Below are 20,939 nucleotides of genomic sequence, written 5' to 3'. Positions count from 1 at the left end.
GGGGATGTAGCTCAATTGGTAGAGCGCTCGCTTAGCATGCGAGAGGTACGGGGATCAATGCCCCGCATCTCCAAATCTAGAGTCACTCATCAAATGGTAATCATTATCTCCAGATAATCTATTGCATACTGAAATTCCTTACAAGTAGATTTTCTGCGAACGAAAAAAAAATTCATAGTTGCTGACTAAGCCAAAAAAATTCCGCGAGATTTGATAGACATGGGATATAGGTCGAATGGTAGAGAGCCTACTTAGCAAGCCAGAAGTACTGGGGAGCAATACCCCGCATCTCCGAAGTTAAGGACATAGAGCAATTAATTAACTTTCTTCAGAAAACTACCTTTATTGAAGTCTTATACAAGAAACACCTACCACGAAGAATTTTAACCTCTTGTTTGCCGACTGAAACAAAAGCTTCCTCGACAGTTTGTAATCATGGGGATGTAGCTCAAATGGTAGAGCGCTCGCGTAGCAGACGAGAGGTACGGTGATCAATGCTACGCATCTCCAAAACTTCAGCCATTCATCAAATGGTAATCACGATCTCCAGATATTCTATTGCATATTGAAATTCCTAACAAGTAGATTTTCTGCGAACGAAAAGAAAAGCTTCATAGTTGCTGACTAAGCGAAAAAAAATTCCGCGAGATTTGATAAACATGGGATGTAGGTCAAATGGTAGAGCGCACACTTAGCAAGCCAGAAAAACGGGGAGCAATACCCAGCATCTCCGAAAGTAAGGACATCGAGCAATTAATTAAATTTCTTCAGAAAACTACTGAATACTGAAGTCTTATACAAGAAATACCTTCCCAGAAAAATTTTAACCTCTTGTTTGTCGACTGAAACAAAAGCTTCCTCGACAATTTGAAATCATGGGGATGTAGCTCAAATAGTAGAGCGCTCGCTAAGCATGCGAGAGTTACCATGATCAATGCCCCGATTCTCCAAATTTAGAGCCACTCAGCAAATGGTAATCACTATCTCCATATAATCTTTTGCATATTGAAATTCCTAACAAGTGCGTTCGCATTTTCTTTTCTGCGAACGAAAAGAAAAACTTCAGAGTTGCTGACTAAGCGAAAAAAAAATTCCGAGAGATTTGATAAACATGGGATGTAGGTCGAATGGTAGAGCGCCTACTTAGCAAGCCAGAAGTACGGGGAGCAATACCCCGCATCTCCGAAGTTAAGGACATCGAGCAATTAATTAACTTTCTTCAGAAAACTACTGAATATTGAAGTCTTTTACAAGAAACACCTTCCAAGGAAAATTTTAAACTCTTATTTGCCGACTGAAACAAAAGCTTCCTCGACAGTTTTAAACTATGGGGATGTAGCTCAATTGGTAGAGCGCTCGCTTAGCATACGAGAGGTACGGGGATCAATGCTACGCATCTCCAAAACTTCAGCCACTCATCAAATGGTAATCACGATCTCCAGATATTCTATTGCATATTGAAATTCCTAACAAGTAGATTTTCTGCGAACGAAAAGAAAAGCTTCATAGTTGCTGACTAAGCGAAAAAAAATTCCGCGAGATTTGATAAACATGGGATGTAGGTCAAATGGTAGAGCGCACACTTAGCAAGCGAGAAAAACGGGGAGCAATACCCAGCATCTCCGAAAGTAAGGACATCGAGCAATTAATTAAATTTCTTCAGAAAACTACTGAATACTGAAGTCTTATACAAGAAATACCTTCCCAGAAAAATTTTAACCTCTTGTTTGTCGACTGAAACAAAAGCTTCCTCGACAATTTGAAATCATGGGGATGTAGCTCAAATAGTAGAGCGCTCGCTTAGCATGCGAGAGTTACGGTGATCAATGCCCCGCATCTCCAAATTTAGAGCCACTCAGCAAATGTTAATCACTATCTCCATATAATCTTTTGCATATTGAAATTCCTAACAAGTGCGTTCGCATTTTCTTTTCTGCGAACGAAAAGAAAAACTTCAGAGTTGCTGACTAAGCGAAAAAAAAATTCCGAGAGTTGTGATAAACATGGGATGTAGGTCGAATGGTAGAGCGCCTACTTAGCAAGCCAGAAGTACGGGGAGCAATACCCCGCATCTCCGAAGTTAAGGACATCGAGCAATTGATTAACTTTCTTCAGAAAACTACTGAATATTGAAGTCTTATACAAGAAACACCTTCCAAAAAAAATTTCGCCTCTTGTTCGCCGACTGAAACAAAAGATTCTTCGACAGTTTTGAATCATTGGGATGTAGCTCAAATGGTAGAGAGCTCGCTAAGCATGCGAGAGTTACGGTGATCAATGCCCCGCATCTCCAAAAACTGAGCCACTCATCATATGGTAATCACTATCTCCATATAATCTTTTGCATATTGAAATTCCTAACAAGTGCGTTCGCATTTTCTTTTCTGCGAACGAAAAGAAAAACTTCAGAGTTGCTGACTAAGCGAAAAAAAAATTCCGAGAGTTTTGATAAACATGGGATGTAGGTCGAATGGTAGAGCGCCTACTTAGCAAGCCAGAAGTACGGGGAGCAATACCCCGCATCTCGGAAGTTTAGGACATAGAGCAATTAATTAACTTTCTTCAGAAAACTACTGAATATTGAAGTCTTTTACAAGAAACACCTTCCAAGGAAAATTTTAAACTCTTTTTTGCCGACTGAAACAAAAGCTTCCTCGACAGTTGTAAACTATGGGGATGTAGCTCAATTGGTAGAGCGCTCGCTTAGCATACGAGACGTACGGGGATCAATGCCCCGCATCTCCAAAAACTGAGCCACTCATCATATGGTAATCACTATCTCCAGATAATCTATTGCATATTTAAATTCCTAACAAGTGGATTTTTTGCGAACGAAAAGAAAAAGTTCATAGTTGCTGACTAAGCGAAAAAAATCCCGCGAGCTTTGATAAACATGGGATGTAGGTCAAATGGTAGAGCGCATACTTAGCAAGCCAGAAAAACGGGGAGCAATACCCAGCATCTCCGAAAGTAAGGACATCGAGCAATTGATTAAATTTCTTCAGAAAACTACTGAATATTGAAGTCATATACAAGAAATACCTTCCCAGAAAAATTTTAACCTCTTGTTTGCCGACTGAAACAAAAGCTTCCTCGACAATTTTAAATCATGGAGATGTAGCTCAAATAGTAGAGCGCTCGCGTAGCATGCGAGAGTTACGGTGATCAATGCCCCGCATCTCCAAATTTAGAGCCACTCAGCAAATGGTAATCACTATCTCCATATAATCTTTTGCATATTGAAATTCCTAACAAGTAGATTTTCTGCGAACGAAAAGAAAAACTTCAGAGTTGCTGACTAAGCGAAAAAAAAATTCCGATAGATGTGATAAACATGGGATGTAGGTCGAATGGTAGAGCGCCTACTTAGCAAGCCAGAAGTACGGGGAGCAATACCCCGCATCTCCGAAGTTAAGGACATCGAGCAATTAATTAACTTTCTTCAGAAAACTACTGAATATTGAAGTCTTATACAAGAAACACCTTCCAAAAAAAATTTCGCCTCTTGTTCGCCGACTGAAAAAAAAGATTCTTCGACAGTTTTAAATCATTGGGATGTAGCTCAAATGGTAGAGAGCTCGCTTAGCATGGGAGAGGTACGGGGATCAATGCCTCGCATCTCCAACACTTGAGCCACTCATCAAATGGTAATCACGATCTCCAGATAATCTATTGCATATTGAAATTCCTAACAAATAGATTTTCTGCGAACAAAAAGAAAAACTTCATAGTTGCTGACTATGCGAAAAAAAACTCCGCGAGATTCTTATCAAATTCGGCGAGATTTGATAAAAAAAATTCCGCGAGATTTGTAGCTCAAATGTTAGTGCGCTCGCTTAGCATGCGAGAGGTACGGGGATCAATGCCCCGCATCTTCAAATTTAGAGCCACTCATCAAATGGTAATCACTATTTCCACATAATCTACTGCATATTGAAATTCCTATCAAGTAGATTTTCTGCGAACGAAAAAAAAAACTTCATAGTTGCTGACTGAGCGAAAAAAAAATCCACGAGATTTGACAAACATGGGATGTAGGTCAAATGGTAGAGCGCCCACTTATCAATCCAGAAGTACGGGGAGCAATACCCCGCATCTCCAAAGTTAAGGACATCGAGTTTTTAAATAACTTTCTTCAGAAAACTACTGAATATTGAAATCTTTTACAAGAAATACCTTCCCAGAAAATTTATAATCTCTTGTTTGCCGACTGAAACCAAAGCTTCCTCGACAGTTTAAAATTATGGGGATGTAGCTCAAATGGTAGAGCGATGGCTTTGCATGCGAGAGGTACGGGGATCGAAGACCCGCATCTCCAAAACTAGAGCCACTCATCGAATGGTAATCACTATCTCCAGATAATCTCTTGCATATCGAAATTCCTAACAAATAGATTTTCTGCGAACGAAAAGAAAAAGTTCATAGTTGCTGACTAAGCGAAAAAAAATTCCGCGACATTTGATAAACATGGGATGTAGGTCAAATGGTAGAGCGCCCACTTAGCAAGCCAGAAGTACGGGGAGCAAAACCCCGCATCTCCAAAGTTGAGGACATCGAGAAATTATTTAAATTTCTTCAGAAAACTACTGAATATTGAAGTGTTATACAAGAAATACTTTCCAAGAAAAATTTTAACCTCTTGTTTGCCGACTGAAACAAAAGCTTCCTCGACAGTTATAAATCATGGGGATGTAGCTCAAATGGTAGAGCGCTCGCTTAGCATGCGAGACGTTCGGGGATCAATGCACCGCATCTCCAAAACTTGAGGCACTCATTAAATGGTAATCACTATCTCCAGATAATCTATTGCATATTGAAATTCCTAACAAGTAGATTTTCTGCGAACGAAAAGAAAAACTTGATAGTTGCTGACTAAGCGAAAAAAAATTCCGCGAGATTTGATAAACATGGGATTGTAGGTCAAACGGAAGAGCGCCCACTTAGCAAGCCAGAAGTACGAGGAGCAAGACCCCGCATCTCCAAAGTTAAGGACATCGAGAAATTAATTAAATTTCTTCAGAAAACTACTGAATATTGAAGTCTTATACAAGAAATACTTTCCAAGAAAAATTTTAACCTCTTGTTTGCCGACTGAAACAAAAGCTTCCTCGACAGTTATAAATCATGGGGATGTAGCTCAAATGGTAGAGCGCTCGCTTAGCATGCGAGACGTTCGGGGATCAATGCACCGCATCTCCAAAACTTGAGGCACTCATTAAATGGTAATCACTATCTCCAGATAATCTATTGCATATTGAAATTCCTAACAAGTAGATTTTCTGCGAACGAAAAGAAAAACTTGATAGTTGCTGACTAAGCGAAAAAAAATTCCGCGAGATTTGATAAACATGGGATTGTAGGTCAAACGGAAGAGCGCCCACTTAGCAAGCCAGAAGTACGAGGAGCAAAACCCCGCATCTCCAAAGTTAAGGACATCGAGAAATTAATTAAATTTCTTCAGAAAACTACTGAATATTGAAGTCTTATACAAAAAATACTTTCCAAGAAAAATTTTAACATCTTGTTTGCCGACTGAAACAAAAGCTTCCTCGACAGTTATAAATCATGGGGATGTAGCTCAAATGGTAGAGCGCTCGCTTAGCATGCGAGACGTTCGGGGATCAATGCACCGCATCTCCAAAACTAGAGCCACTCATCGAATGGTAATCACTATCTCAGATAATCTCTAGAATATCGAAATTCCTAATAAATAGATTTTCTGCGAACGAAAAGAAAAAGTTCATAGTTGCTGACTAAGCGAAAAAAAATTCCGCGAGATTTGATAAACATGGGATGTAGCTCAAATGGTAGAGCGCCCACTTAGGAATCCAGAAGTACGGGGAGCAAAACCCCGCATCTCCAAAGTTGAGGACATCGAGAAATTATTTAAATTTCTTCAGAAAACTACTGAATATTGAAGTCTTATACAAGAAATACTTTCCAAGAAAAATTTTAACCTCTTGTTTGCCGACTGAAACAAAAGCTTCCTCGGCAGTTATAAATCATGGGGATGTAGCTCAAATGGTAGAGCGCTCGCTTAGCATGCGAGACGTTCGGGGATCAATGCACCGCATCTCCAAAACTTGAGGCACTCATTAAATGGTAATCACTATCTCCAGATAATCTATTGCATATTGAAATTCCTAACAAGTAGATTTTCTGCGAACGAAAAGAAAAACTTGATAGTTGCTGACTAAGCGAAAAAAAATTCCGCGAGATTTGATAAACATGGGATTGTAGGTCAAACGGAAGAGCGCCCACTTAGCAAGCCAGAAGTACGAGGAGCAAAACCCCGCATCTCCAAAGTTACGGACATCGAGAAATTAAATAAATTTCCTCAGAAAACTACTGAATATTGAAGTCTTATACAAAAAATACTTTCCAAGAAAAATTTTAACATCTTGTTTGCCGACTGAAACAAAAGCTTCCTCGACAGTTATAAATCCTGGGGATGTAGCTCAAATGATAGAGCGCTGGCTTTGCATGCGAGAGGTACGGGGATCGAAGACCCGCATCTCCAAAACTAGAGCCACTCATCGAATGGTAATCACTATCTCCAGATAATCTCTTGCATATCGAAATTCCTAACAAATAGATTTTCTGCGAACGAAAAGAAAAAGTTCATAGTTGCTGACTAAGCGAAAAAAAATTCCGCGAGATTTGATAAACCTGGGATGTAGGTCAAATGGTAGAGCGCCCACTTAGCAAGCCAGAAGTACGGGGAGCGAAACCCCGCATCTCCAAAGTTGAGGACATCGAGAAATTATTTAAATTTCTTCAGAAAACTACTGAATATTGAAGTCTTATACAAGAAATACTTTCCAAGAAAAATTTTAACCTCTTGTTTGCCGACTGAAACAAAAGCTTCCTCGACAGTAATAAATCATGGGGATGTAGCTCAAATGGTAGAGCGCTCGCTTAGCATGCGAGACGTTCGGGGATCAATGCACCGCATCTCCAAAACTTGAGGCACTCATTAAATGGTAATCACTATCTCCAGATAATCTATTGCATATTGAAATTCCTAACAAGTAGATTTTCTGCGAACGAAAAGAAAAACTTGATAGTTGCTGACTAAGCGAAAAAAAATTCCGCGAGATTTGATAAACATGGGATTGTAGGTCAAACGGAAGAGCGCCCACTTAGCAAGCCAGAAGTACGAGGAGCAAAACCCCGCATCTCCAAAGTTAAGGACATCGAGAAATTAATTAAATTTCTTCAGAAAACTACTGAATATTGAAGTCTTATACAAAAAATACTTTCCAAGAAAAATTTTAACCTCTTGTTTGCCGACTGAAACAAAAGCTTCCTCGACAGTAATAAATCATGGGGATGTAGCTCAAATGGTAGAGCGCTCGCTTAGCATGCGAGACGTTCGGGGATCAATGCACCGCATCTCCAAAACTTGAGGCACTCATCGAATGGTAATCACTATCTCCAGATAATCTCTTGCATATCGAAATTCCTAACAAATAGATTTTCTGCGAACGAAAAGAAAAAGTTCATAGTTGCTGACTAAGCGAAAAAAAATTCCGCGAGATTTGATAAACCTGGGATGTTGGTCAAATGGTAGAGCGCCCACTTAGCAAGCCAGAAGTACGGGGAGCGAAACCCCGCATCTCCAAAGTTGAGGACATCGAGAAATTATTTAAATTTCTTCAGAAAACTACTGAATATTGAAGTCTTATACAAGAAATACTTTCCAAGAAAAATTTTAACCTCTTGTTTGCCGACTGAAACAAAAGCTTCCTCGACAGTTGTAAATTATGGGGATGTAGCTCAAATGGTAGAGCGCTCGATTTGCATGCGAGAGGTACGGGGATCGATGCCCCGCATCTCCAAAACAAGAGCCACTCATCAAATGGTAATCACTATCTCCAGATAATCTATTGCATATTGAAATTCCTAACAAGTAGATTTTCTGCGAACGAAAAGAAAAACTACATAGTTGCTGACTAAGCGAAAAAAAATTCCGCGAGATTTGATAAACATGGGATGTAGGTCAAATGGAAGAGCGCCCACTTATCAAGCCAGAAGTACGGGGACCAAAGTTAAGGACATCGAGTTTTTAATTAATTTTCTTCAGAAAACTACTGAATATTGAAATCCTATACAAGAAATACCTTCCCAGAAATTTTATAACCTCTTGTTTGCCGACTGAAACAAAAGCTTCCTCGACAGTTGTAAATTATGGGGATGTAGCTCAAATGGTAGAGCGCTCGATTTGCATGCGAGAGGTACGGGGATCGATGCCCCGCATCTCCAAAACTAGAGTCACTCATTAAATTGTAATCACTAACTACAGATAATCTATTGCATATTGAAAATCCTAAGAAGAAAATTTTCTGCGAACGAAAAGAAAATGTTCATAGTTGCTGGCTAAGCGAAAAAAAATTCCGCGAGATTTGATAAACATGGGATGTAGGTCAAATGGTAGAGAGCTCGCTTAGCATTCTAGAGGTACGGGGATCAATGCCCCGCATCTCCAAAACTTGAGTCACTCATCAAATGGTAATCTCTATCTCCAGATAATCTATTGCATATTGATAGATTTTCTGCGAACGAAAAGAAAAACTTCATAGTTGCTGACTAAGCGAAAAAAAAATTCCGCGAGATTTGATAAAAATGGGATGTAGGTCAAATGGAAGAGCGCCCACTTAGCAAGCCAGAAGTACGGGGAGCGAAACCCCGCATCTCCAAAGTTGAGGACATCGAGAAATTATTTAACTTTCTTCTGAAAACTACTGAATATTGAAATCTTATACAAGAAACACCTTCCCAGAAAATTTATAACCTCTTGTTTGCCGACTGAAACAAAAGCTTCCTCGACAGTAATAAATCATGGGGATGTAGCTCAAATGGTAGAGCGCTCGCTTAGCATGCGAGACGTTCGGGGATCAATGCACCGCATCTCCAAAACTTGAGGCACTCATCGAATGGTAATCACTATCTCCAGATAATCTCTTGCATATCGAAATTCCTAACAAATAGATTTTCTGCGAACGAAAAGAAAAAGTTCATAGTTGCTGACTAAGCGAAAAAAAATTCCGCGAGATTTGATAAACCTGGGATGTTGGTCAAATGGTAGAGCGCCCACTTAGCAAGCCAGAAGTACGGGGAGCGAAACCCCGCATCTCCAAAGTTGAGGACATCGAGAAATTATTTAAATTTCTTCAGAAAACTACTGAATATTGAAGTCTTATACAAGAAATACTTTCCAAGAAAAATTTTAACCTCTTGTTTGCCGACTGAAACAAAAGCTTCCTCGACAGTTGTAAATTATGGGGATGTAGCTCAAATGGTAGAGCGCTCGATTTGCATGCGAGAGGTACGGGGATCGATGCCCCGCATCTCCAAAACAAGAGCCACTCATCAAATGGTAATCACTATCTCCAGATAATCTATTGCATATTGAAATTCCTAACAAGTAGATTTTCTGCGAACGAAAAGAAAAACTACATAGTTGCTGACTAAGCGAAAAAAAATTCCGCGAGATTTGATAAACATGGGATGTAGGTCAAATGGAAGAGCGCCCACTTATCAAGCCAGAAGTACGGGGACCAAAGTTAAGGACATCGAGTTTTTAATTAATTTTCTTCAGAAAACTACTGAATATTGAAATCCTATACAAGAAATACCTTCCCAGAAATTTTATAACCTCTTGTTTGCCGACTGAAACAAAAGCTTCCTCGACAGTTGTAAATTATGGGGATGTAGCTCAAATGGTAGAGCGCTCGATTTGCATGCGAGAGGTACGGGGATCGATGCCCCGCATCTCCAAAACTAGAGTCACTCATTAAATTGTAATCACTAACTACAGATAATCTATTGCATATTGAAAATCCTAAGAAGAAAATTTTCTGCGAACGAAAAGAAAATGTTCATAGTTGCTGGCTAAGCGAAAAAAAATTCCGCGAGATTTGATAAACATGGGATGTAGGTCAAATGGTAGAGAGCTCGCTTAGCATTCTAGAGGTACGGGGATCAATGCCCCGCATCTCCAAAACTTGAGTCACTCATCAAATGGTAATCTCTATCTCCAGATAATCTATTGCATATTGATAGATTTTCTGCGAACGAAAAGAAAAACTTCATAGTTGCTGACTAAGCGAAAAAAAAATTCCGCGAGATTTGATAAAAATGGGATGTAGGTCAAATGGAAGAGCGCCCACTTAGCAAGCCAGAAGTACGGGGAGCGAAACCCCGCATCTCCAAAGTTGAGGACATCGAGAAATTATTTAACTTTCTTCTGAAAACTACTGAATATTGAAATCTTATACAAGAAACACCTTCCCAGAAAATTTATAACCTCTTGTTTGCCGACTGAAACAAAAGCTTCCTCGACAGTTATTAATCATGGGGATGTAGCTCAAATGGTAGAGCGCTCGCTTAGCATGCGAGAGGTACGGGGATCAATTCCCCGCATCTCCAAAACTTGAGTCACTCATAAAATGGTAATCACTATCTCCAGATAATCTATTGCATATTGAAATTCCTAACAAGTAGATTTTCTGCGAACGAAAAGAAAACTTCATAGTTGCTGACTAAGCGAAAAAAAATTCCGCGAGATTTGATAAAATGGGATGTAGGTCAAATGGAAGAGCGCCCACTTATCAAGCCAGAAGTACGTGGAGCAATACCCCGCATCTCCAAAGTTAAGGTCATCGAGTTTTTAATTAACTTTCATCAGAAAACTACTGAATATTGAAATCTTATACAAGAAATACCTTTCAAGAAAAATTTTAGCCTCTTGTTTGCCGACTGAAACAAAAGCTTCCTCGACAGTTATAAATCATTGGGATGTAGCTCAAATGGTAGAGAGCTCGCTTAGCATTCTAGAGATACGGGGATCAATGCCCCGCATCTCCAAAACTTGAGACACTCATGAAATGGTAATCTCTATCTCCAGATAATCTATTGCATATTGAAATTCCTAACAAGTAGATTTTCTGCGAACGAAAAGAAAACTTCATAGTTGCTGACTAAGCGAAAAAAAATTCCGCGAGATTTGATAAAATGGGATGTAGGTCAAATGGAAGAGCGCCCACTTATCAAGCCAGAAGTACGTGGAGCAATACCCCGCATCTCCAAAGTTAAGGTCATCGAGTTTTTAATTAACTTTCATCAGAAAACTACTGAATATTGAAATCTTATACAAGAAATACCTTCCCAGAAAATTTATAACCTCTTGTTTGCCGACTGAAACAAAAGCTTCCTCGACAGGTATAAATCATGTGGATGTAGCTCAAATGGTAGCGCGCTCGCTTAGCATGCGAGAGGTACGGGGATTGATGCCCCGCATCTCCAAAACTAGAGCCACTCATAAAATGGCAATCACTATCTCCAGATAATCTATTGCATATTGAAATTCCTAACAAGTAGATTTTCTGCGAACGAGAAGAAAAAACTTCATAGTTGCTGACTAAGCGAAAAAAAATTCCGCGAGATTTGATAAACATGGGATGTAGGTCAAATGGAAGAGCGCCCACTTAACAAGCCAGAAGTACGGGTTGCAATACCCCATATCTCCGAAATTAAGGACATCGAGCAATTAATTAACCTTTTTCAGAAAACTACTGAATATTGAAGTCTTATACAAGAAATACCTTTCAAGAAAAATTTTAGCCTCTTGTTTGCCGACTGAAACAAAAGCTTCCTCGACAGTTATAAATCATTGGGATGTAGCTCAAATGGTAGAGAGCTCGCTTAGCATTCTAGAGGTACGGTGATCAATGCCTCGCATCTCCAAAACTTGAGTCACTCATCAAATGGTAATCTCTATCTCCAGATAATCTATTGCATATTGAAAATCCTAACAAATAGATTTTCTGCGAACGAGAAGAAAAAACTTCATAGTTGCTGACTAAGCGAAAAAAAATTCCGCGAGATTTGATAAACATGGGATGTAGGTCAAATGGAAGAGCGCCCACTTAACAAGCCAGAAGTACGGGTTGCAATACCCCATATCTCCGAAATTAAGGACATCGAGCAATTAATTAACCTTTTTCAGAAAACTACTGAATATTGAAGTCTTATACAAGAAATACCTTTCAAGAAAAATTTTAGCCTCTTGTTTGCCGACTGAAACAAAAGCTTCCTCGACAGTTATAAATCATTGGGATGTAGCTCAAATGGTAGAGAGCTCGCTTAGCATTCTAGAGATACGGGGATCAATGCCCCGCATCTCCAAAACTTGAGACACTCATGAAATGGTAATCTCTATCTCCAGATAATCTATTGCATATTGAAAATCCTAACAAATAGATTTTCTGCGAACGAAAAGAAAACTTCATAGTTGCTGACTAAGCGAAAAAAAATTCCGCGAGATTTGATAAACATGGGATGTAGGTCAAATGGAAGAGCGCCCACTTAACAAGCCAGAAGTACGGGTTGCAATACCCCATATCTCCGAAATTAAGGACATCGAGCAATTAATTAACCTTTTTCAGAAAACTACTGAATTTGAAGTCTTATACAAGAAATACCTTTCAAGAAAAATTTTAGCCTCTTGTTTGCCGACTGAAACAAAAGCTTCCTCGACAGTTATAAATCATTGGGATGTAGCTCAAATGGTAGAGAGCTCGCTTAGCATTCTAGAGGTACGGGGATCAATGCCTCGCATCTCCAAAACTTGAGTCACTCATCAAATGGTAATCTCTATCTCCAGATAATCTATTGCATATTGAAAATCCTAACAAATAGATTTTCTGCGAACGAAAAGAAAACTTCATAGTTGCTGACTAAGCGAAAAAAAATTCCGCGAGATTTGATAAAATGGGATGTAGGTCAAATGGAAGAGCGCCCACTTATCAAGCCAGAAGTACGTGGAGCAATACCCCGCATCTCCGAAATTAAAGACATCGAGCAATTAATTAACCTTTTTCAGAAAACTACTGAATATTGAAGTCTTATACAAGAAATACCTTTCAAGAAAAATTTTAGCCTCTTGTTTGCCGACTGAAACAAAAGCTTCCTCGACAGTTATAAATCATTGGGATGTAGCTCAAATGGTAGAGAGCTCGCTTAGCATTCTAGAGGTACGGGGATCAATGCCCCGCATCTCCAAAATTTGAGTCACTCATCAAATGGTAATCTCTATCTCCAGATAATCATCTATTGCATATTAAAATTCCTAACAAGTAGATTTTCTGCGAACGAAAAGAAAACTTCATAGTTGCTGACTAAGCGAAAAAAAATTCCGCGAGATTTGATAAACTGAGATGTAGGTCAAATGGAAGAGCGCCCACTTATCAAGCCAGAAGTACGTGGAGCAATACCCCGCATCTCCAAAGTTTAGGTCATCGAGTTTTTAATTAACTTTCTTCAGAAAACTACTGCATATTGAAATCTTATACAAGAAATACCGTCCCACAAAATTTATAACCTCTTGTTTGCCGACTGAAACAAAAGCTTCCTCGACAGTTATAAATCATGGGGATGTAGCTCAAATGGTAGAGCGCTCGCTTAGCATGCGAGAGGTACGGGGATCAATGCCCCGCATCTCCAAAACTTGAGTCACTCATCAAATGGTAATCACTATCTCCAGATAATCTGTTGCATATTGAAATTCCTAACAAGAAGATTTTCTGCGAACGAAAAGAAAAACTTCATAGTTGCTGACTAAGCGAAAAAAAATTCCGCGAGATTTGATAAACATGGGATGTAGGTCAAATGGAAGAGCGCCCACTTATCAAGCCAGAAGTACGTGGAGCAATACCCCGCATCTCCGAAATTAAGGACATCGAGCAATTAATTAACCTTTTTCAGAAAACTACTGAATATTGAAGTCTTATACAAGAAATACCTTTCAAGAAAAATTTTAGCCTCTTGTTTGCCGACTGAAACAAAAGCTTCCTCGACAGTTATAAATCATTGGGATGTAGCTCAAATGGTAGAGAGCTCGCTTAGCATTCTAGAGGTAGGGGGATCAATGCCCCGCATCTCCAAAATTTGAGTCACTCATCAAATGGTAATCTCTATCTCCAGATAATCATCTATTGCATATTAAAATACCTAACAAGTAGATTTTCTGCGAACGAAAAGAAAACTTCATAGTTGCTGACTAAGCGAAAAAAAATTCCGCGAGATTTGATAAACTGAGATGTAGGTCAAATGGAAGAGCGCCCACTTATCAAGCCAGAAGTACGTGGAGCAATACCCCGCATCTCCAAAGTTAAGGTCATCGAGTTTTTAATTAACTTTCTTCAGAAAACTACTGCATATTGAAATCTTATACAAGAAATACCTTCCCACAAAATTTATAACCTCTTGTTTGCCGACTGAAAAAAAAGCTTCCTCGACAGTTATAAATCATGGGGATGTAGCTCAAATGGTAGAGCGCTCGCTTAGCATGCGAGAGGTACGGGGATCAATGCCCCGCATCTCCAAAACTTGAGTCACTCATCAAATGGTAATCACTATCTCCAGATAATCTGTTGCATATTGAAATTCCTAACAAGAAGATTTTCTGCGAACGAAAAGAAAAACTTCATAGTTGCTGACTAAGCGAAAAAAAATTCCGCGAGATTTGATAAACATGGGATGTAGGTCAAATGGAAGAGCGCCCACTTATCAAGCCAGAAGTACGGGGAGCAATACCCCATATCTCCGAAATTAAGGACATCGAGCAATTAATTATACTTTTTCAGAAAACTACTGAATATTGAAGTCTTATACAAGAAATACCTTCCATGAAAAATTTTAACCTCTCGTTTGCGGACTGAAACAAAAGCTTCCTCGACAGTTATCAATCATGGGGATGTAGCTCAAATGGTAGAGAGCTCGCTTAGCATTCTAGAGGTACGGGGATCAATGCCCCGCATCTCCAAAACTTGAGTCACTCATCAAATGGTAATCTCTATCTCCAGATAATCTATTGCATATTGAAATTCCTAACAAGTAGATTTTCTGCGAACGAAAAGAAAACTTCATAGTTGCTGACTAAGCGAAAAAAAATTCCGCGAGATTTGATAAAAATGGGATGTAGGTCAAATGGAAGAGCGCCCACTTATCAAGCCAGAAGTACGTGGAGCAATACCCCGCATCTCCAAAGTTAAGGTCATCGAGTTTTTAATTAACTTTCTTCAGAAAACTACTGAATATTGAAATCTTATACAAGAAATACCTTCCCAGAAAATTTATAACCTCTTGTTTGCCGACTGAAACAAAAGCTTCCTCGACAGTTTTAAAGCATGGGGATGTAGCTCAAATGGTAGAGCGCTCGCTTAGCATGCGAGAGGTACGGGGATCAATGCCCCGCATCTCCAAAACTTGAGTCACTCATCAAATGGTAATCACTATCTCCAGACAATCTATTGCATATTGAAATTCCTAACAAGAAGATTTTCTGCGAACGAAAAGAAAAACTTCATAGTTGCTGACTAAGCGAAAAAAAATTGCGCGAGATTTGATAAACATGGGATGTAGGTCAAATGGAAGAGCGCCCACTTATCAAGCCAGAAGTACGGGGAGCAATACCCCATATCTCCGAAATTAAGGACATCGAGCAATTAATTAACCTTTTTCAGAAAACTACTGAATATTGAAGTCTTACACAAGAAATACCTTCCATGAAAAATTTTAACCTCTTGTTTGCCGACTGAAACAAAAGCTTCCTCGACAGTTCTAAACTATGGGGATGTAGCTCAAATGGTAGAGCGCTCGCTTTGCATGCGAGAGGTACGGGGATCGATGCCCCGCATCTCCAAAACTAGAGCCATTCATCAAATGGTAATCACTATCTGCAGATAATCTATGGCATATTGAAATTCCTAACAAGTAGATTTTCTGCGAACGAAAAAAACTTCATAGTTGCTGACTGAGCGAAAAAAAATTCCGCGAGATTTGAAAACCTTGGGATGTAGGTCAAATGGTAGAGCGCACACTTATCAAGCCAGAAGTACGGGGAGCAATAACCCGCATCTCCAAAGTTAAGGACATCGAGTTTTTAATTAATTTTCTTCAGAAAACTACTAAATATTGAAATCTTATACAAGAAATACCTTCACAAAAAATTTATAACTTCTTGTTTGCCGACTGAAACAAAAGCTTCCTCGACAGTTCTAAATTATGGGGATGTAGCTCAAATAGTAGAGATCTCGCTTTGCATGCGAGAGGTACGGGGATCGATGCCCCGCATCTCCAAAACTAGAGCCACTCATCAAATGGTAATCACTATCTGCAGATAATCTATTGCATATTGAAATTCCTAACAAGTAGATTTTCTGCGAACGAAAAAAAAACTTCATAGTTGCTGACTAAGCGAAAAAAATTCCGCGAGATTTGATAAACATGGAATGTAGGTCAAATGGTAGAGCGCCTTCTTAGCAAGCCAGAAGTACGGGGAGCAATACCCCGCATCTCCGAAGTTAAGGACATCGAGCAATTATTTAACTTTCTTCAGAAAACTACTGAATATTGAAGTCTTATACAAAAAATACCTTCCAAGAAAAATGTTAATCTCTTGTTTGCCGACTGAAACAAAAGCTTCCTCGACAGTTATAAATCATGGGGATGTAGCTCAAATGGTAGAGCGCTCGCTTAGCATGCGAGAGGTACCGGGATTAATGCCCCGCATCTCCAAATCTAGAGTCACTCATTAACTGGTAAACACTATCTCCAGATAATCTTTTGCATATTGAAATTCCTAACGAGTAGATTTTCTGCGAACGAAGAGAAAAACTCCATAGTTGCTGACTAAGCGAAAAAAAATTCCGCGAGGTTTGCTAAACATGGGATGTAGGTCAAATGGTAGAGCGCCCACTTATCAAGCCAGAAGTAGGGGGAGCAATACCCCGCATCTCCAAAGTTAAGGACATCGAGTTTTTAATTAATTTTTTTCAGAAAACTACTGAATATTGAAATCTTATACAAGAAACACCTTCCCAGAAAATTTTAACCTCTTGTTTGGCGACTGAAACAAAAGCTTCCTCGACAGTTCTAAACTATGGGGATGTAGCTCAAATGGTAGAGTGCTCGCTATGTATTCGAGAGGTACGGGGATCGATGCCCGGCATCTCCAAAACTAGATCCACTCATCAAATGATAATCACTATCTGCAGATAATCCCAATTTTCTGCGAACGAAAAGAAAAACTTCATAATTGCTGACTAAGCGAAAAAAAAATCCGCGAGATTTGATAAACATGGGATGTAGGTCAAATGGTAGAGTGCTCGCTATGTATTCGAGAGGTACGGGGATCGACGCCCGGCATCTCCAAAACTAGAGCCACTCATCAAATGGTAATCACTATCTGCAGATAATCCCAATTTTCTGCGAACGAAAAGAAAAACTTCATTATTGCTGACTAAGCGAAAAAAAACTCCGCGAGATTTGATAAACATGGGATGTAGGTCAAATGGTAGAGCGCCTACTTAGCAAGCCAGAAGTACGGGGAGCAATACCCCGCATCTCCGAAGTTAAGGTCATCGAGAAATTAAATAACTTTCTTCAGAAAACTACTGAATATTGAAGTTTTATACAAGAAATACCTTCCAAGAAAAATTTTAACCTCTTGTTTACCGACTGAAACAAAAGCTTCCTCGACAGTTCTAAACTATGGGGATGAAGCTCAAATGGTAGAGTGCTCGCTATGTATTCGAGAGGTACGGGGATCGATGCCCGGCATCTCCAAAACTAGATCCACTCATCAAATGATAATCACTATCTGCAGATAATCCCAATTTTCTGCGAACGAAAAGAAAAACTTCATAATTGCTGACTAAGCGAAAAAAAAAAATCCGCGAGATTTGATAAACATGGGATGTAGGTCAAATGGTAGAGTGCTCGCTATGTATTCGAGAGGTACGGGGATCGACGCCCGGCATCTCCAAAACTAGAGCCACTCATCAAATGGTAATCACTATCTGCAGATAATCCCAATTTTCTGCGAACGAAAAGAAAAAAAAAATAATTGCTGACTAAGCGAAAAAAAACTCCGCGAGATTTGATAAACATGGGATGTAGGTCAAATGGTAGAGCGCCTACTTAGCAAGCCAGAAGTACGGGGAGCAATACCCCGCATCTCCGAAGTTAAGGTCATCGAGCAATTAATTAACTTTCTTCAGAAAACTACTGAATATTCAAGTTTTATACAAGAAATACCTTCCAAGAAAAATTTTAACCTCTTTTTTGCCGACTGAAACAAAAGCTTCCTCGACAGTTCTAAACTATGGGGATGTAGCTCAAATGGTAGAGTGCTCGCTATGTATTCGAGAGGTACGGGGATCGATTCCCGGCATCTCCAAAACTAGATCCACTCATCAAATGATAATCACTATCTGCAGATAATCCCAATTTTCTGCGAACGAAAAGAAAAACTTCATAATTGCTGACTAAGCGAAAAAAAAATCCGCGAGATTTGATAAACATGGGATGTAGGTCAAATGGTAGAGTGCTCGCTATGTATTCGAGAGGTACGGGGATCGACGCCCGGCATCTCCAAAACTAGAGCCACTCATCAAATGGTAATCACTATCTGCAGATAATCCCAATTTTCTGCGAACGAAAAGAAAAACTTCATAATTGCTGACTAATCCAAAAAAAATTTCGCGAGAATTGATAAACATGCGATGTAGGTCAAATGGTAGAGCGCCTACTTAGCAAGCCAGAAGTACGGGGAGCAATACTCCGCATCTCCGAAGTTAAGGACATCGAGCAATTAATTAACCTTCTTCAGAAAACTACTGAATATTGAAGTCTTATACTAGAAATACCTTCCAAGAAAAATTTTAACCTCTTGTTTGCCGACTGAAACAAAAGCTTCCTCGACAGTTATAAATCATGGGGATGTAGCTCAAATAGTAGAGCGCTCGCTAAGCATGCGAGAGGTACGGGGATCAATGCCCCGCATCTCCAAATCTAGAGTCACTCATCAAATGGGAATCATTATCTCCAGATAATCTATTGCATATTGAAATTCCTAACAAGTAGATTTTCTGCGAACGAAAAAAAAACTTCATAGTCGCTGACTAAGCGAAAAAAAATTCCGCGAGATTTGATAAACATGGGATGTAGGTCAAATGGTAGAGCGACCACTTATCAAGCCAGAAGTACGGGGAGCAATACCCCGCATCTCCAAAGTTAAGGATATCGAGTTTTTAATTAACTTTCTTCAGAGCACTACTGAATATTGAAATCTTATACAAGAAATACCTTCCCAGAAAATTTGTAACCTCTTGTTTGCCGACTGAAACAAAAGCTTCCTCGACAGTTCTAAATTATGGGGATGTAGCTCAAATAGTAGAGCTCTCGCTTTGCATGCGAGAGGTACGGGGATCGCTGCCCCGCATCTCCAAAGCTAGAGCCACTCATCAAATGGTAATCACTATCTCCAGATAATCTATTGCATATTGAATTTCGTAACAAGTAATTTTCTGCGAACGAAAAGAAAAACTTCTTAGTTGCTGACTAATCCAAAAAAAATTTCGCGAGAATTGATAAACATGCGATGTAGGTCAAATGGTAGAGCGCCTACTTAGCAAGCCAGAAGTACGGGGAGCAATACTCCGCATCTCCGAAGTTAAGGACATCGAGCAATTAATTAACCTTCTTCAGAAAACTACTGAATATTGAAGTCTTATACTAGAAATACCTTCCAAGAAAAATTTTAACCTCTTGTTTGCCGACTGAAACAAAAGCTTCCTCGACAGTTATAAATCATGGGGATGTAGCTCAAATAGTAGAGCGCTCGCTAAGCATGCGAGAGGTACGGGGATCAATGCCCCGCATCTCCAAATCTAGAGTCACTCATCAAATGGGAATCATTATCTCCAGATAATCTATTGCATATTGAAATTCCTAACAAGTAGATTTTCTGCGAACGAAAAAAAAACTTCATAGTCGCTGACTAAGCGAAAAAAAATTCCGCGAGATTTGATAAACATGGGATGTAGGTCAAATGGTAGAGCGACCACTTATCAAGCCAGAAGTACGGGGAGCAATACCCCGCATCTCCAAAGTTAAGGATATCGAGTTTTTAATTAACTTTCTTCAGAGCACTACTGAATATTGAAATCTTATACAAGAAATACCTTCCCAGAAAATTTGTAACCTCTTGTTTGCCGACTGAAACAAAAGCTTCCTCGACAGTTCTAAATTATGGGGATGTAGCTCAAATAGTAGAGCTCTCGCTTTGCATGCGAGAGGTACGGGGATCGCTGCCCCGCATCTCCAAAGCTAGAGCCACTCATCAAATGGTAATCACTATCTCCAGATAATCTATTGCATATTGAATTTCGTAACAAGTAATTTTCTGCTAACGAAAAGAAAAACTTCTTAGTTGCTGACTAATCCAAAAAAAATTTCGCGAGAATTGATAAACATGCGATGTAGGTCAAATGGTAGAGCGCCTACTTAGCAAGCCAGAAGTACGGGGAGCAATACTCCGCATCTCCGAAGTTAAGGACATCGAGCAATTAATTAACCTTCTTCAGAAAACTACTGAATATTGAAGTCTTATACTAGAAATAACTTCCAAGAAAAATTTTAACCTCTTGTTTGCCGACTGAAACAAAAGCTTCCTCGACAGGTGTAAATCATGGGGATGTAGCTCAAATGGTAGAGCGCTCGCTTAGCATGCGAGAGGTACGGGGATCAATGCCCCGCATCTTCACATCTAGAGTCACTCATCTAATGGTAATCACTATCTCCAGATAATCTATTGCATATTGAAATTCCTAACAAGTAGATTTTCTGCGAACGAAAAGAAAAACTTCATAGTTGCTGACTAAGCGAAAAATAATTCCGCGAGATTTGAAAATCATGGGATGAAGGTCAAATGGTAGAGCGCCCACTTATCAAGCCAGAAGTACGGGGAGCAATACTCCGCATCTCCAAAGTTAAGGACATCGAGTTTTTAATTAATTTTCTTCAGAAAACTACTGAATATTGAAATCTTATACAAGAAATACCTTCCCAGAAAATTTATAACCTCTTGTTTG

At 39.4% G+C, this 20,939-nt stretch overlaps 7 non-coding genes across 7 annotated transcripts; all 7 read left to right on the top strand.

Moving 5' to 3' along the window:
- On the top strand, nucleotides 1-73 carry Trnaa-agc (transfer RNA alanine (anticodon AGC)). The gene has a single exon. It is a non-coding gene; the product is annotated as a tRNA-Ala (tRNA).
- A 10,285-nt stretch (nucleotides 74-10,358) lies between these two features.
- On the top strand, nucleotides 10,359-10,431 carry Trnaa-agc (transfer RNA alanine (anticodon AGC)). The gene has a single exon. It is a non-coding gene; the product is annotated as a tRNA-Ala (tRNA).
- Nucleotides 10,432-13,433: 3,002 nt separating this feature from the next.
- Nucleotides 13,434-13,506, top strand: Trnaa-agc (transfer RNA alanine (anticodon AGC)). The gene has a single exon. It is a non-coding gene; the product is annotated as a tRNA-Ala (tRNA).
- An 808-nt stretch (nucleotides 13,507-14,314) lies between these two features.
- On the top strand, nucleotides 14,315-14,387 carry Trnaa-agc (transfer RNA alanine (anticodon AGC)). The gene has a single exon. It is a non-coding gene; the product is annotated as a tRNA-Ala (tRNA).
- Nucleotides 14,388-15,193: 806 nt separating this feature from the next.
- Nucleotides 15,194-15,266, top strand: Trnaa-agc (transfer RNA alanine (anticodon AGC)). The gene has a single exon. It is a non-coding gene; the product is annotated as a tRNA-Ala (tRNA).
- A 367-nt stretch (nucleotides 15,267-15,633) lies between these two features.
- On the top strand, nucleotides 15,634-15,706 carry Trnaa-ugc (transfer RNA alanine (anticodon UGC)). Its single transcript has one exon. It is a non-coding gene; the product is annotated as a tRNA-Ala (tRNA).
- Nucleotides 15,707-20,538: 4,832 nt separating this feature from the next.
- Nucleotides 20,539-20,611, top strand: Trnaa-agc (transfer RNA alanine (anticodon AGC)). The gene has a single exon. It is a non-coding gene; the product is annotated as a tRNA-Ala (tRNA).
- Nucleotides 20,612-20,939: the final 328 nt, after the last annotated feature.

This window comes from Symsagittifera roscoffensis, chromosome 7 (genome assembly GCF_963678635.1).
Source record: "Symsagittifera roscoffensis chromosome 7, txSymRosc1.1, whole genome shotgun sequence".
Lineage (NCBI taxonomy): Eukaryota > Metazoa > Xenacoelomorpha > Acoela > Convolutidae > Symsagittifera > Symsagittifera roscoffensis.
Note: the sequence above shows the minus strand (reverse complement) of the source record. Positions and strands in the feature narration are given on the sequence as shown.